Raw genomic sequence first — 11,665 nt, forward strand, 5'->3', positions numbered from 1 at the left:
CTTGGGGCTAACCTTCACTGGGGGTAACTGCTGACATCAAAGCATTCCTGCACATGACAATAAAATGCCAGCGATAAACCGGGAACAGACACAGAGCTGCATTCATTGTGCAGCTTAATTTAGAACACTGGCCCGTAGGTGCTGAGTGTTGATGTTGACACATTTTATAGTGAGGAATGCAGAAGAGCTTTTGGCACAATCCACAGAATGGAAATAGACCATCACATTAAACAACGGGATACATAACAACATAAACTACTGGTGGCAAGAAAGGGGCAGATAACTGATATAATTAATAGTCTCTTAACAGCAATTATGCTTTTAGTTGTGATTATTGGGGCAGGCTTAGGAAGTAATTTGCATAGTGGATTTTATTTTTCTCTTTCTCTGATTTTCTTAATTTATTCCTCCCCTCCTGATGGCAGTGGCTCACACTGGGATACAGGTGGACAGATGGCAGTTAACCTCTTTCAGTACCCTACCCAAGCGGGCATTCTCGCCGTGCGAGCCTGGGCGGTGAGAATCAGCAGGTTATTCAACCACAGCTAAGGCCAATTCCTGTCCTCACCCGGGATGACACACATGCACATTGTGGTGGCGGGGGGCGGGATGGGGCATTACTGGATCGGGTCTGGTGGCTGATGCTTGCCATCCCTAGCTGAGGGTTGTTGATGCCAACTGTCATATCCTGGTTGGAATTGGTTAACTGGTCACAGACCCTGAATTGAATCTGGTCTGTACACAACTAAAAACAACACCAACTTGCATTTATATAGTGCCTTTAACATAATAAAACATTCCAGTGCGCTTCACAGGTGTGTTATAAAACAAAATTTGACACCGAACCACATAAGGAGAAAGTAGGGTAGGTGACCAAAAGCTTGGTCAAAGAGGTAGGTTTTAAGGAATGTCTTAAAGGAGGAAAGAGAGGTAGAGAGGTCACAGTCACAGAGTCACAGAAACCCCACAGTGCAGATAGAGGCCATTTCGGCCCATCGAGCCTGCACCGACACCACACAGTTCCAGAGCTTAGGGCTTAGGCAGCTAAAGGCACTGCCAACAATGGTGGAGCGACTGAAATTAGGGATGCTCAAGAGGCCATAATTAGAGGAGCGCCGATATTTCGGAGGGTTGTGGGGTTGGAGGAGATTACAGAGATACGGAGGGTGAAGCCATGGAGGGATTTGAAAACAAGGATGAGAATTTTAAAATCGAGGCGTTGCTTAACTGGGAGCCAATGTAAGTCAGCGAGCACAAGGGTGATGGGTGAATGGGACTTGGTGCGAGTTAGGACACGGGCAGCAGAGTTTTGGATCACCTCAAGTTTACAGAGGGTAGAACGTGGGAGGCCGGCCAGGAGTGCGTTGGAATAGTCAAGTCTAGAGGTAACAAAGGCATGCAGTACTGCAGTACATGGTACATTAACCCAATTTTATATATAGCTCCACTAACCATCAGGCTGTGCAATTTTTAATGGCAGATTTTTTTATGTTAGACTATTTAGAGATATCTAAATCAATTGATGTACTCTGAAGAAAGTAAACCCAGAACAATATTTCCATATACACCAAGGCAGCAAGACAAAAGGACAGAGGTTCAGAGTTGTGAAGGGAAGTTTTAGGTTAGATATCAAGAAGTATTTCTTTATACGGAGGTGTGTATTTTATTCCTAGTGCTCCTGGCGCAGTGCTGTGAGCACGAGGAGCATATATCGAGAATTGGGGTACTTGTGACAAATTGTAGGCCTGTGAATTTGGCACCTTCCAGATAGATGTATGGACATGAATTCTCTTTGCCGGGAATGCTGAAGAGAAAGACTTATTCTGAAGGGCTAGCAATAGTTGCCTGAAACGATGGTTGAGGTCTCATTTAACAAACAACCGAATGTTGTAACTGGAAGACAGTAGGGCATGTATTCTGGAAGAATGAAATCAAATACGCTGAAGGGCCTTCGTTATCTTGTGATCAGGGCCTAGAAATGACTGTTGATAATATTAGCAGACGAATGCTTAATGTCTTCGTGTGACATTCCTTTGTTCACTTTTCTAGCAGAGGCATTAACCAATTTGAAATAGATGGGTTAATGTTGTACTAAAATAGCAGACAAAGGAATGTATTAAGCATTCATCCACTAAAACTGCCTAGAGTAATGTCCAGGCTCTTGTGATCATCAAAAAATGTATTAATTCACATCAATAAAGTCAGTAAATTGCTAAGTGAGTGTAGAAGTAAGCATGATCAATGAGATATCTTTAACAGGGATGGTCCCATAATATTTAGCGATGGGGTGTTTATTTTTGTTATCACAGATGCCTTTTGAAAGCGCAATTCAAAATTACAACATTTCACTTGGCATCACTGGTCTGATCCGGTCAGCTCGCTTTCAAAAACTGCCGTTAGAGCTCTTACAACAATGGCTTCGTGGTGTCTGGACCCCAGCTGAGTCGCTGACATCTGGAAAAGAAGACAGCAAAAAAGAAATGATCACAGGTGCTTGGGGTAAAGATTCCTCTAGGTAAACCAGCGCAATTCACCCGAATTCAGCCAAACCAGCGTAAAAGCTCGAGGGATTTCAAGCGCGAGTTACGTCCAGCGCAAATCGAGTTTCCACAATCTTTTACGCTGGTTTAAAAACTCCTGGATGTTGGACGCCAGCCCTGCCCACAAAACTGACCATGCCCCCAGAAAGAACGAGGGAGCACGGCCCGTTTCCACCAATTGCGCCCGTTTGTGGCCCTTTGAGGAGGCGCTTCAAATTAAGCTGGGTTTTTTTAGGCACAAAGGCACTAATAGGCACCTTTTAAAAGTTTTTAAATAATACAAAATATTTAATTTACTAATAAACTGACTAGTGTACACCAATGAAACCAGTAAATGGTTCTGTATAGTTTTTAAAGCCGTTTTCAGTGATTTAAAATTGGGTTACTCACAGGTGATGGACTGGACAATCTTACAGTATTAAAGATGCTTATTTTTTTGTGATAAACCCATTTTCAGCTGTATTAATAAAACTTCACCAGCTTACCACTCTTAAATACATCAAGGAATATTTTTAATACAAGGGGAAAAAAATAAACAATTACATTCTAAAACACTGCCCGATTGCATTGGTTCATGAAAGATTTTACGTTTGCGATTCCGCAAATGAGTTTGAGTGGAAACTTGAACCAATACTTCACTTCGGAAAAGCAGCGCAATTTCGAGCACAATTTGCACCCAGATTGCCAATTGGGAAAAATCGTTTTGGAACTGCAATAGTTATTAGACATAAATGGGAGAGGGCTATTATTGAAACCTGCAGCTGCCACCAGTGCAATATTACTTGTAGTTGGGTGTAGCTGCTTTTACCTTGTGCGAGGCCCATGTCACTGGTTCCTGAACCATGGGTCTTGCACAGCTGGCTGCCAGCCAAATGTAAAACTGCCAGCACTCACGAAAACCAGATGCCAGGGAAGCTGGTCTGCAGAGGTACTGTCCCGCTCCCTTTCAAAAACCGCCATCATTACCCACCTCCTTAAAAAAATACTCTCGAATCCGCTGTCCTCACAAAGTACCACCCCATCTCCAACTCTCCAAAGTCCTTCAACATTCTGTCGCCTCGCAAACCCATTCCCGTCTTTATGGTAGCTCCATGTTTGAAGCTCTCTGATCAGGTTTCTGCCTTTGCCACAGCACTAGAAATGGCTCTAACCAAAGGCACAAATGTAATTTTCCGTGATTGTGACTTATGTCCATTTTGCTTCCTCATTCTCCTTAACCTCTCTGCAACCTTTGACATCATCCTCCTCCAATGTCTCTCCTTAGTTGCCCAGCTGAGTGGGACTGTCCTTGCCTGGTTCCACTCTTCCTATCCAGTCGTAGCCATAGGAAGTTCAGCAATGGCTTTTCTCGTTCCCACAGTGTTATCTCTGCAGTCCCCAAGGTTCGATCCTGGGCTCCCTTCTCTTCTTATCTACATGGTGCCCCCTTGGTGATATCATCCAAAGGCCTGCCCAGGCCTCTCCATCACCTATCTTGCACCCTCCACTGCATTTATGTTGTCAGATTGCTTGCCCGACATCCAGTCTTGGATGAGCCGCAATTTCCTTCAGTTAATCATTGGAAAGATTGACGCCATCGTATTTGGCCACCACCACAAACTCCATACCATTGCCATTTATTTCATCTCCCTCCCTACCCACTGTCTCAGGTTGAACCAGAATGCTCGGAACCTCAGTGTACTATTCGAACCCGAACTGACCTTCCAACCCCATATCCTTTCCATCGCAAAGACCTCCTACTTCCACCTCTGTAACATCACCTGCCTCCACCCCCTGCCACAGCCTACCTGCTGCTGAAACCCTCATCTATGCCTATGATGCCTCTCGACCCGACTATTTCAGTGCTCTCCTGGCCAGCTTCCCATCCTCCGTGGTCCATAAACTTCAGCTGATACAAAACTCTGCTGCCCATATCCTATCCCATCACTCCTGTCCTTGCTAACCTACATTGGCTTAGGTTTCTCCAACACCTCTAATTTAAAATTCTCTTCCTCATGTTTAAATCCCACATGACCTTGCCCTGCCCTATTTCTGTAACCTCCTCCAGCTCTACACCTCATCCCAGAACACTCTGTTCCTCTGACTCTGGCCTCTTGTTCATCCTCCCCTCCCTTTGCACTACAATTGGTGGATGTGCCTTCAACCATCTGGGTTTCATGCTCTGGAATTCCCTGCCTAAACCTAGAATTACATAGAATATATAGCACAGAAACAGGCCATTCGGCCCAACGGTGTTTATGCTACATTTGAGCCTCCTCACATCCATCCTCATCTAACTCTTTCAACATAACTCTCTATTCCATTCTCCCTCATATGCTTATCTAGCTTCCCCTTAAATGCACCTGTACTATTCACCTCAAATATTCCCTCAACTTGCTCCCTTTATGGGTTTCAGCAGCAGGTAGGCTGTGGCGGGGGTGGGGTGGAGGCAGGCGATGTTACAGAGGTGGAAGTAGGAGGTCTATGCATTGGAAAGGATATGGGGTTGGAAGGCCAGTTCAGGGTCGAATAGGTCACTGAGGTTCCGAACATTCTGGTTCAACCTGAGACAGTGGCCAGGGAGGAGGATGGAATCGATGGCAAGGGGATGGAGTTTGTGGTGGGGGCCAAAGATGTCAATCTTCCAAATGTTTAACTGAAGGAATTTGCGGCTCATTCAAGACTGGATGTCGGACAAGCAATCTGACAACATAGATGCAGCGGAGGGGTCAAGGTAGGTGATTGCGAGGCGGAGCTGAGTGTTGTCAGTATACATGAAGAAGATGACCCCAGGCCTTTGGATAATCTTACCAAGATAAAGAAGAGAAGGGAGTGAGTTCCACATTCTCACCACTCTCTGGGTAAAGAAGTTTCTTCTGAATTCCCTATTTGATTTCTTGGTGACTATCTTATATTGATGGCCTCTAGTTTTGCTCTTCCCCACAAGTGGAAGCACTCTCATGTGTCTACTCTATCAAAAACACCTCTGCACCTCCACCTCTCCTCCTTTAAGAGCCTCCTTAAAACCCATCTGTTTGACCAAGCTTTTGGTCATCCCTTCTAGTATCTCTTGCTTTGTCTCAGCGTCCACTTTTGTCTGATTACTCCTTTGTGAAGCACCTTGGAATGTTTTTCTATGTTAAACGCAAGCTGTTGTTGTTGTAACAAAGCAACTTAAATTACATTTTTTTTCTTCAGCAGGATTGTACAGCCAGCTCCAACATATGCAGGTCAACAGTTGGCTCTGTGGCGTGTGGTTGTGTCCAACCATCCCTGTGGAGCTTGCCACATTTGATTGATATTGTTCGTATTTGCTGAACTAATCTGTGAAAGCGCGCTGAAACTGATTATTACTGCTGAATAACAGACATCAAAATATCACCACCCACATAAGCCTGTAGGGTGAAGTGAAAGTCTGTACTGATCTCCGGTTTTGTTGAAAAATATGCTTCAGGGGCAGAGATAATGGTGCCACGATGGGAGAGAGCATGCCTTTCACTTCTGGGACCTTGCATTAAAATCATTGCAAAGAAAAGTCCTCCTTTTTAAATGTTCCAAATGAAATCTCTCTTCTGGTGGTCTTCATTCAGTGTTCATTTTACATGTTGATGTTATACAGTGCCATGATCAGATAGCACCTGGAGTACAGTTCCTGTCACTGCCATGTAAAGGGCCATCAGGCCCAAGAGGCAATGCAGAAAGAGAGCAATAAGGCTGATCTTCAATGTCAGAAGCAAAAGCTATGAGGAACAGCTTGATAAGCTATGCCTGTTCTACCTCCAAAGGAGATGTCTCAAAAGGGGCAGAGGTATAGAAGTTGCTTAATAGATACAGAAAGTAGAGCTGAAATTATACTTTCAGATACTCCGGCAGCAGAACAAGAGGGCATAGATTCAGGGGTGTGCAGGGTCAATTTAGGACAGATGTCAGGAAGTATTTCTTTACACAGAGGGTCAACTGCAATTTGAGCGAGTTATCAGGAAGTGATTGAGGCCAAGATTCATTAAAGAAACAGCAAGGTACTGTCACGGGAAGACGTCAGAGTTGGTATTCCAGAGGGATGAGATGAAATGGTTTTTGAAGAGCCTTCTTCATCCAAGCCTATCTTGGCTTATTCATGGAGCAAACTACCTTAATACTTGACAGTAGTTGCAAATTCCAACAGTCAATGAGTAATGATGTTTTGACAATAAAACCTATAGATTGGTTGTGAAGTATTCCAAGAATGGTTTGTTGTGCAATCATTCTTCAGAAAAAAATGTTAATTTAGGTTGATTTGGTTACAAATAGTTTTTCAACAAGGTTTAAGATAACACTGGTATTTCTCCACATATTTAATTTTAATATAAGAGAGCAAAGTACAATTATTTTCCTAATAGAAGCAGCACAGGGCATAAATTGATGGCATAAAAATAGATAACAACTTGTTACCTACATTTTACCCAGTAAGTTCCTGCTGCACATGGCATGATGGAACCCATAAAACAGCACAGGGTTTTTTATTGCCAGATGCGTCACACCACAGAACAACTCATTTTTCAAAAGGGAGAGGGAGAAGAAAGATGGAAATGCAATCTCAAGCCATTGTCGCTGTTAAGCTTCATTACACAAATTCACACAATAATTGCTATCAGGAGCTCAACTTATTGATCTTCTATACAGATGGATACACCGGAGTGAGCTTGCTATAAGCAGAGACAAAGTTTGTCACAAGAGGTTTCAATGACAGATGTATAATAAGAGACTTTTATCACATGTGTAATGTTACCACGAGAAAATAAGGAGGTTTCCACATTTTATTTCATACAGCTTTGAAACAGTTATGGGCTGTTTTTCCTTGCTAAAGTTCAAAATAAAGGTCAGGAAATAAGCTGTCTACAGGACCAGGCCAGACTAAGCTGAAAACTAGTTTGGACAGAGGAGCTAATCTATATTTCTTTTCTTTTTCTCTTCTCCTGACTAGCCAATCTGTGTCAGCGTAATTTTTTTTTAATTTGTTTATGGGATGTGGGCATCGCTGGCAAGGCCAGCATTTATTGCCCATCCCTAATTGCCCTTGAGAAGGTGGTGGTGAGCCACCTTCTTGAACCGCTGCAGTCTGTGTGGTGAAGGTACTCCCACAGTGCTGTTAGGTAAGGAGTTCCAGGATTTTGATGAAGGATTGGCAATATACAGGATGGTGTGTGACTTGGAGGGGAACTTGGAAGTGGTGGTGTTCCCATGCGCCTGCTGCCCTTGTCCTTCTAGGTGGAAGAGGCCGAGGGTTTGGGAGGTGCTGCCGAGGAAGCCTTGGCAAATTGCAGCAGTGCAACTTGTAGATGGTACACACTGCAGCCACAGTATGCCGATGGTGGAGGGAGTGAATGTTTAAGGTGGTGGATGGGGTGCCAATCAAATGGGCTGCTTTGTCCTGGATGGTGTCGAGTTTCTTGATGTTGTTGGAGCTGCACTCAAACAGCCAAGTGGAGAGTATTCCATTACACTCCTTACTTGTGCCTTGTAGATGGTAGAAAGGCTTTGGGGAGTCAGGAGGTGAGACACTCGCCGCAGAATACCCCGCCTCTGACCTGCTCTTGTTGCCACAGTATTTATGTGGCTGGTCCAGTTAAGTTTCTGGTCAATGGTGACCCCCAGGATGTTGATGGTGAGGGATTTGCCAATGGTAATGCCATTGAATGTCAAGGGGCGGTGGTTAGACTCTCGCTTGTTGGAGATAGTCATTGCCTGGCACTTCTGTGGCACGAATGTTACCTGCTACTTATCAACCCAAGCCTGAACGTCGTCCTGGTCTTGTTGCATGCGGCATGGACTGCTTCATTATCTGAGGAGTTGTAAATGGCACTGAACACTGTGCAGTCATCAGCGAACATCCCCATTTCTGACCTTATGTTGGAGGGAAGGTCATTGATGAAGCAGCTGAAGATGGTTGGGCCTAGCACACTGTCCTGAGAAACTCCTGCAGTGATGTCCTGGGGCTGTGATGATTGACCTTTAATCACCACAACCATCTTCCTTTGTGCTAGGTATGACTCCAGCCAGTGGAGAGTTTTCCCCCCGATTTCCATTGACTTCAGTTTTACTAGGGCTCCTTGATGCCACACTCTGTCAAATGCTGCCTTGATGTCAAGGGCAGTTGCTCGCACCTCACCTCTGGAATTCAGCTCCTTTGTCCATTTTTGGACCAAGGCTGTAATGAGGTCGGGAGCAGAGTGGCCTTGGCGGAACCCAAACTGGGCATCAGTGAGCAGGTTATAGGTAAGTATGAGTCGATAGGTGCCACCAACTCTCAGTGTATTGCACAACTGGCCATTCTTCATGTGTGAACCAAATAATTGGTTATCGGCAGGCTAATCATCCATAGAAGACATCACAACTATGCCTGAACCTGTCCTCACCAAGTGTACACACACGCACACACACAGGAACCCTGATGGACTTCTTCACTCCATAGTCTAGGGCATTCTGAGACCATCTCTATTGCTGTGCGAACTGAACAGAGACCTGGGATCTAACCTGAAACCTTTCTGATATATATGCGTTAGTCCCATACTAAGTGATATACTCATCAGGATCTGGGTGCGCCCCTCTACTTTCATGTTCAAATCTGTTTATGCTGAAATATTGGCGATCCATTTTTGGCACAAACATAAACAAGTTCCTTAAGTTGTGCACGCCAACATTAGTAAGGGCTTTCAAATTTGAAAACCCTGAAATAATTGCACACTCTAGACAAAATGAACATAAACGCATATTAGTGATGGATGGTGAAATAAAAAATTAAATAGCATATAAATAGCGCTGGAAAAATGTAATAACATTCAGATGAAAGGAAGTTGAATTTACCTGCTGTGTGGTTAATACCTGCAGTCGCTGTTGTATTTTCTTCTACACTGGACAGTTACCTCAGGGGTGGAATCTCCTGATAAAGGCTGCTATTATTGTTAAGACATGCCTATCCTTTGGCAGCTGTGGGGGTATTATGCAGAAAACAGAGCGGGTCTTTTCTCAGTCCTTCGAGTATGTCTCCGGTGAAGTGTCCAATAAGTAACATCATTCATTGTTTACATAGCTGTATATATGAAGGTAACAGTGGACTAAACAGGCCAGACAGTGAAAGTAAGAATCAAGTAAGCTGCATATACACCAGAAGTAACAATTAAAAAGATTCTCTATGCAATGAACATAACAGGCAAACAGACAGGTTACAAACCGAATGTAACAATTGAGCAGATTCCCCACACAGCAAAGGTAACAATCAAAAGTACTGTCTATACTGTTCAAGCCACAGGTGAAGAGACGATCAAGGCATTGCAAGTAACAGGAAAGAAATCCGCTGGTGTAATGAAAGAAGCAACGCAAAAAAGTATCTATACACTGAAGTGAAACTAAAAACTGAATAGCCCATCTATACACCAACATTATAGCATAAGTGAGGATGTTTTAACAGTGAAATGAAAATTGATAATTTACTGTATCCACCACCTCTGATGTCACAATAACTACACTGACCTCAAAATAGCTATCTTCTGACATCGTAAACCAATCCATCAGTGTTCAAAATACCAAACAATAACATTGTAAATCTTTTTTTAAATCGGTATCTAATTGCATTATTACATCCCTTTCAGTATAACCTAGAACATGTAATGCTTAAGTGGACAATAGCTTGTTACATAATTAAAATAAAATCAGAAAATGCTAGAACTACTCATCAGGTCAGGCAGCATCTGTGGAGAGAAAAACAGATTGAACGTTTCAGGTCGATGACTTTTCATCAGAAATGGAGGGGCAGTTCATGTCGGCCTGTGGTGTGTGCTGTTGTACAATATGTTTTATTATGGGAGGAAGGGGCGATTGAGAGGGAGGGGGGAGATTGGGAGGGAGGGGGATGTTTGGGAGGGAGGAGCGATTGAGAGGGGGATGATTGAGAGGGAGGAGCGATTGAGAGGGGGATGATTGGGAGGGAGGAGCGATTGAGAGGGGGATGATTGAGAGGGAGGGGCGATTCAGAGGGGGATGATTGGGAGGGAGGAGCGATTGAGAGGGGGATGATTGGGAGGGAGGAGCGATTGAGAGGGGGATGATTGGGAGGGAGGAGGGATTGAGAGGGGGATGATTGGGAGGGAGGGGGCGGTTGGGAGGGGGTGATTGGGAGGGAGGGGGCGGTTGGGAGGGAGCGATTGGGAGGGAGGAGCGATTGAGAGGGGGATGATTGGGAGGGAGGAGCGATTGAGAGGGGGATGATTGGGAGGGAGGAGCGATTGAGAGGGGGATGATTGGGAGGGAGGGGGCGGTTGGGAGGGGGGTGATTGGGAGGGGAGGGGGTGATTGGGAGGGGGTGATTGGGAGGGAGGGGGCGGTTGGGAGGGGGTGATTGGGAGGGGGTGATTGGGAGGGAGGGGGCGGTTGGGAGGGGTGATGATTGGGAGGGAGGGGGCGGTTGGGAGGGGTGATGATTGGGAGGGAGGGGCCTCGTGGACGGTGATGTAGAAAGACTACTGAGCACTTGGTTTGAGTATAAAACAAGGCTTTAATCAACTGTTTCACAACCATGAGATTCTAGTTACATCACTAGTTCCTGGTTACAGAAACATCCTGAGCAAGCTGGGCCCACGCCTAAGTATTTATACTCCTTGGATGGCACCACCAGCTGGCCGCCCAGTGTTACTTCATGAGTCATGATAAGATTCATGACATCCTTCCCGCCTGAAAGTTTTGGAAGTCCGACGACTTCCTTCTAGTGGATTAGGTGGACTTCGCTTGTGGCTGGAAGGCACATCTCCTCGGACCGTGTCTTCGTCCCTGGGTCATACTGGTAGATCGACGGGGCCCGTGTCGCTTTGATCGACCTGCGGAAGACTGGGGAGATCGTGACTCCGGGTGCGGGTCCCCACAGGTGCAGAACTGGCATCATCTTGGTTGGTAGCCGGAGATTGACAGGCGTCCTGGCTTTGGGTGGCCATTCCATGGGAAGCGCCCAGCTCCCCGAGTTGATCCGGTGGAGTAGCCGGCAGATCCCTTGATGTCCCAGGTAGGGCGTCATCCTCAAAGGAGTGCAGAGCGTCGGCATCATTAACACGGGTTCCTCTACCAGTTGGGTCTGTGGGACTGGTCGGACAGGGAGCCAGATCTCGGAGTGAAAAGGT

The 11,665-nt window shown here is 45.3% G+C and overlaps 1 long non-coding RNA gene across 1 annotated transcript; it reads right to left on the bottom strand.

Moving 5' to 3' along the window:
- Positions 1-2,275: 2,275 nt before the first annotated feature.
- Positions 2,276-10,030, bottom strand: LOC147115204 (uncharacterized). The gene is made up of 2 exons (XR_015078934.1): positions 9,363-10,030; positions 2,276-2,454 (listed from the first exon to the last, which is right to left on the bottom strand). It is a non-coding gene; the product is annotated as an uncharacterized LOC147115204 (long non-coding RNA).
- Between the last annotated feature and the right edge of the window lie 1,635 nt (positions 10,031-11,665).

This window comes from Somniosus microcephalus, chromosome 7, assembly GCF_052327205.1.
Source record: "Somniosus microcephalus isolate GS21.2 chromosome 7, FLI_Smic_1.0, whole genome shotgun sequence".
Taxonomy (NCBI): Eukaryota; Metazoa; Chordata; class Chondrichthyes; order Squaliformes; family Somniosidae; genus Somniosus; species Somniosus microcephalus.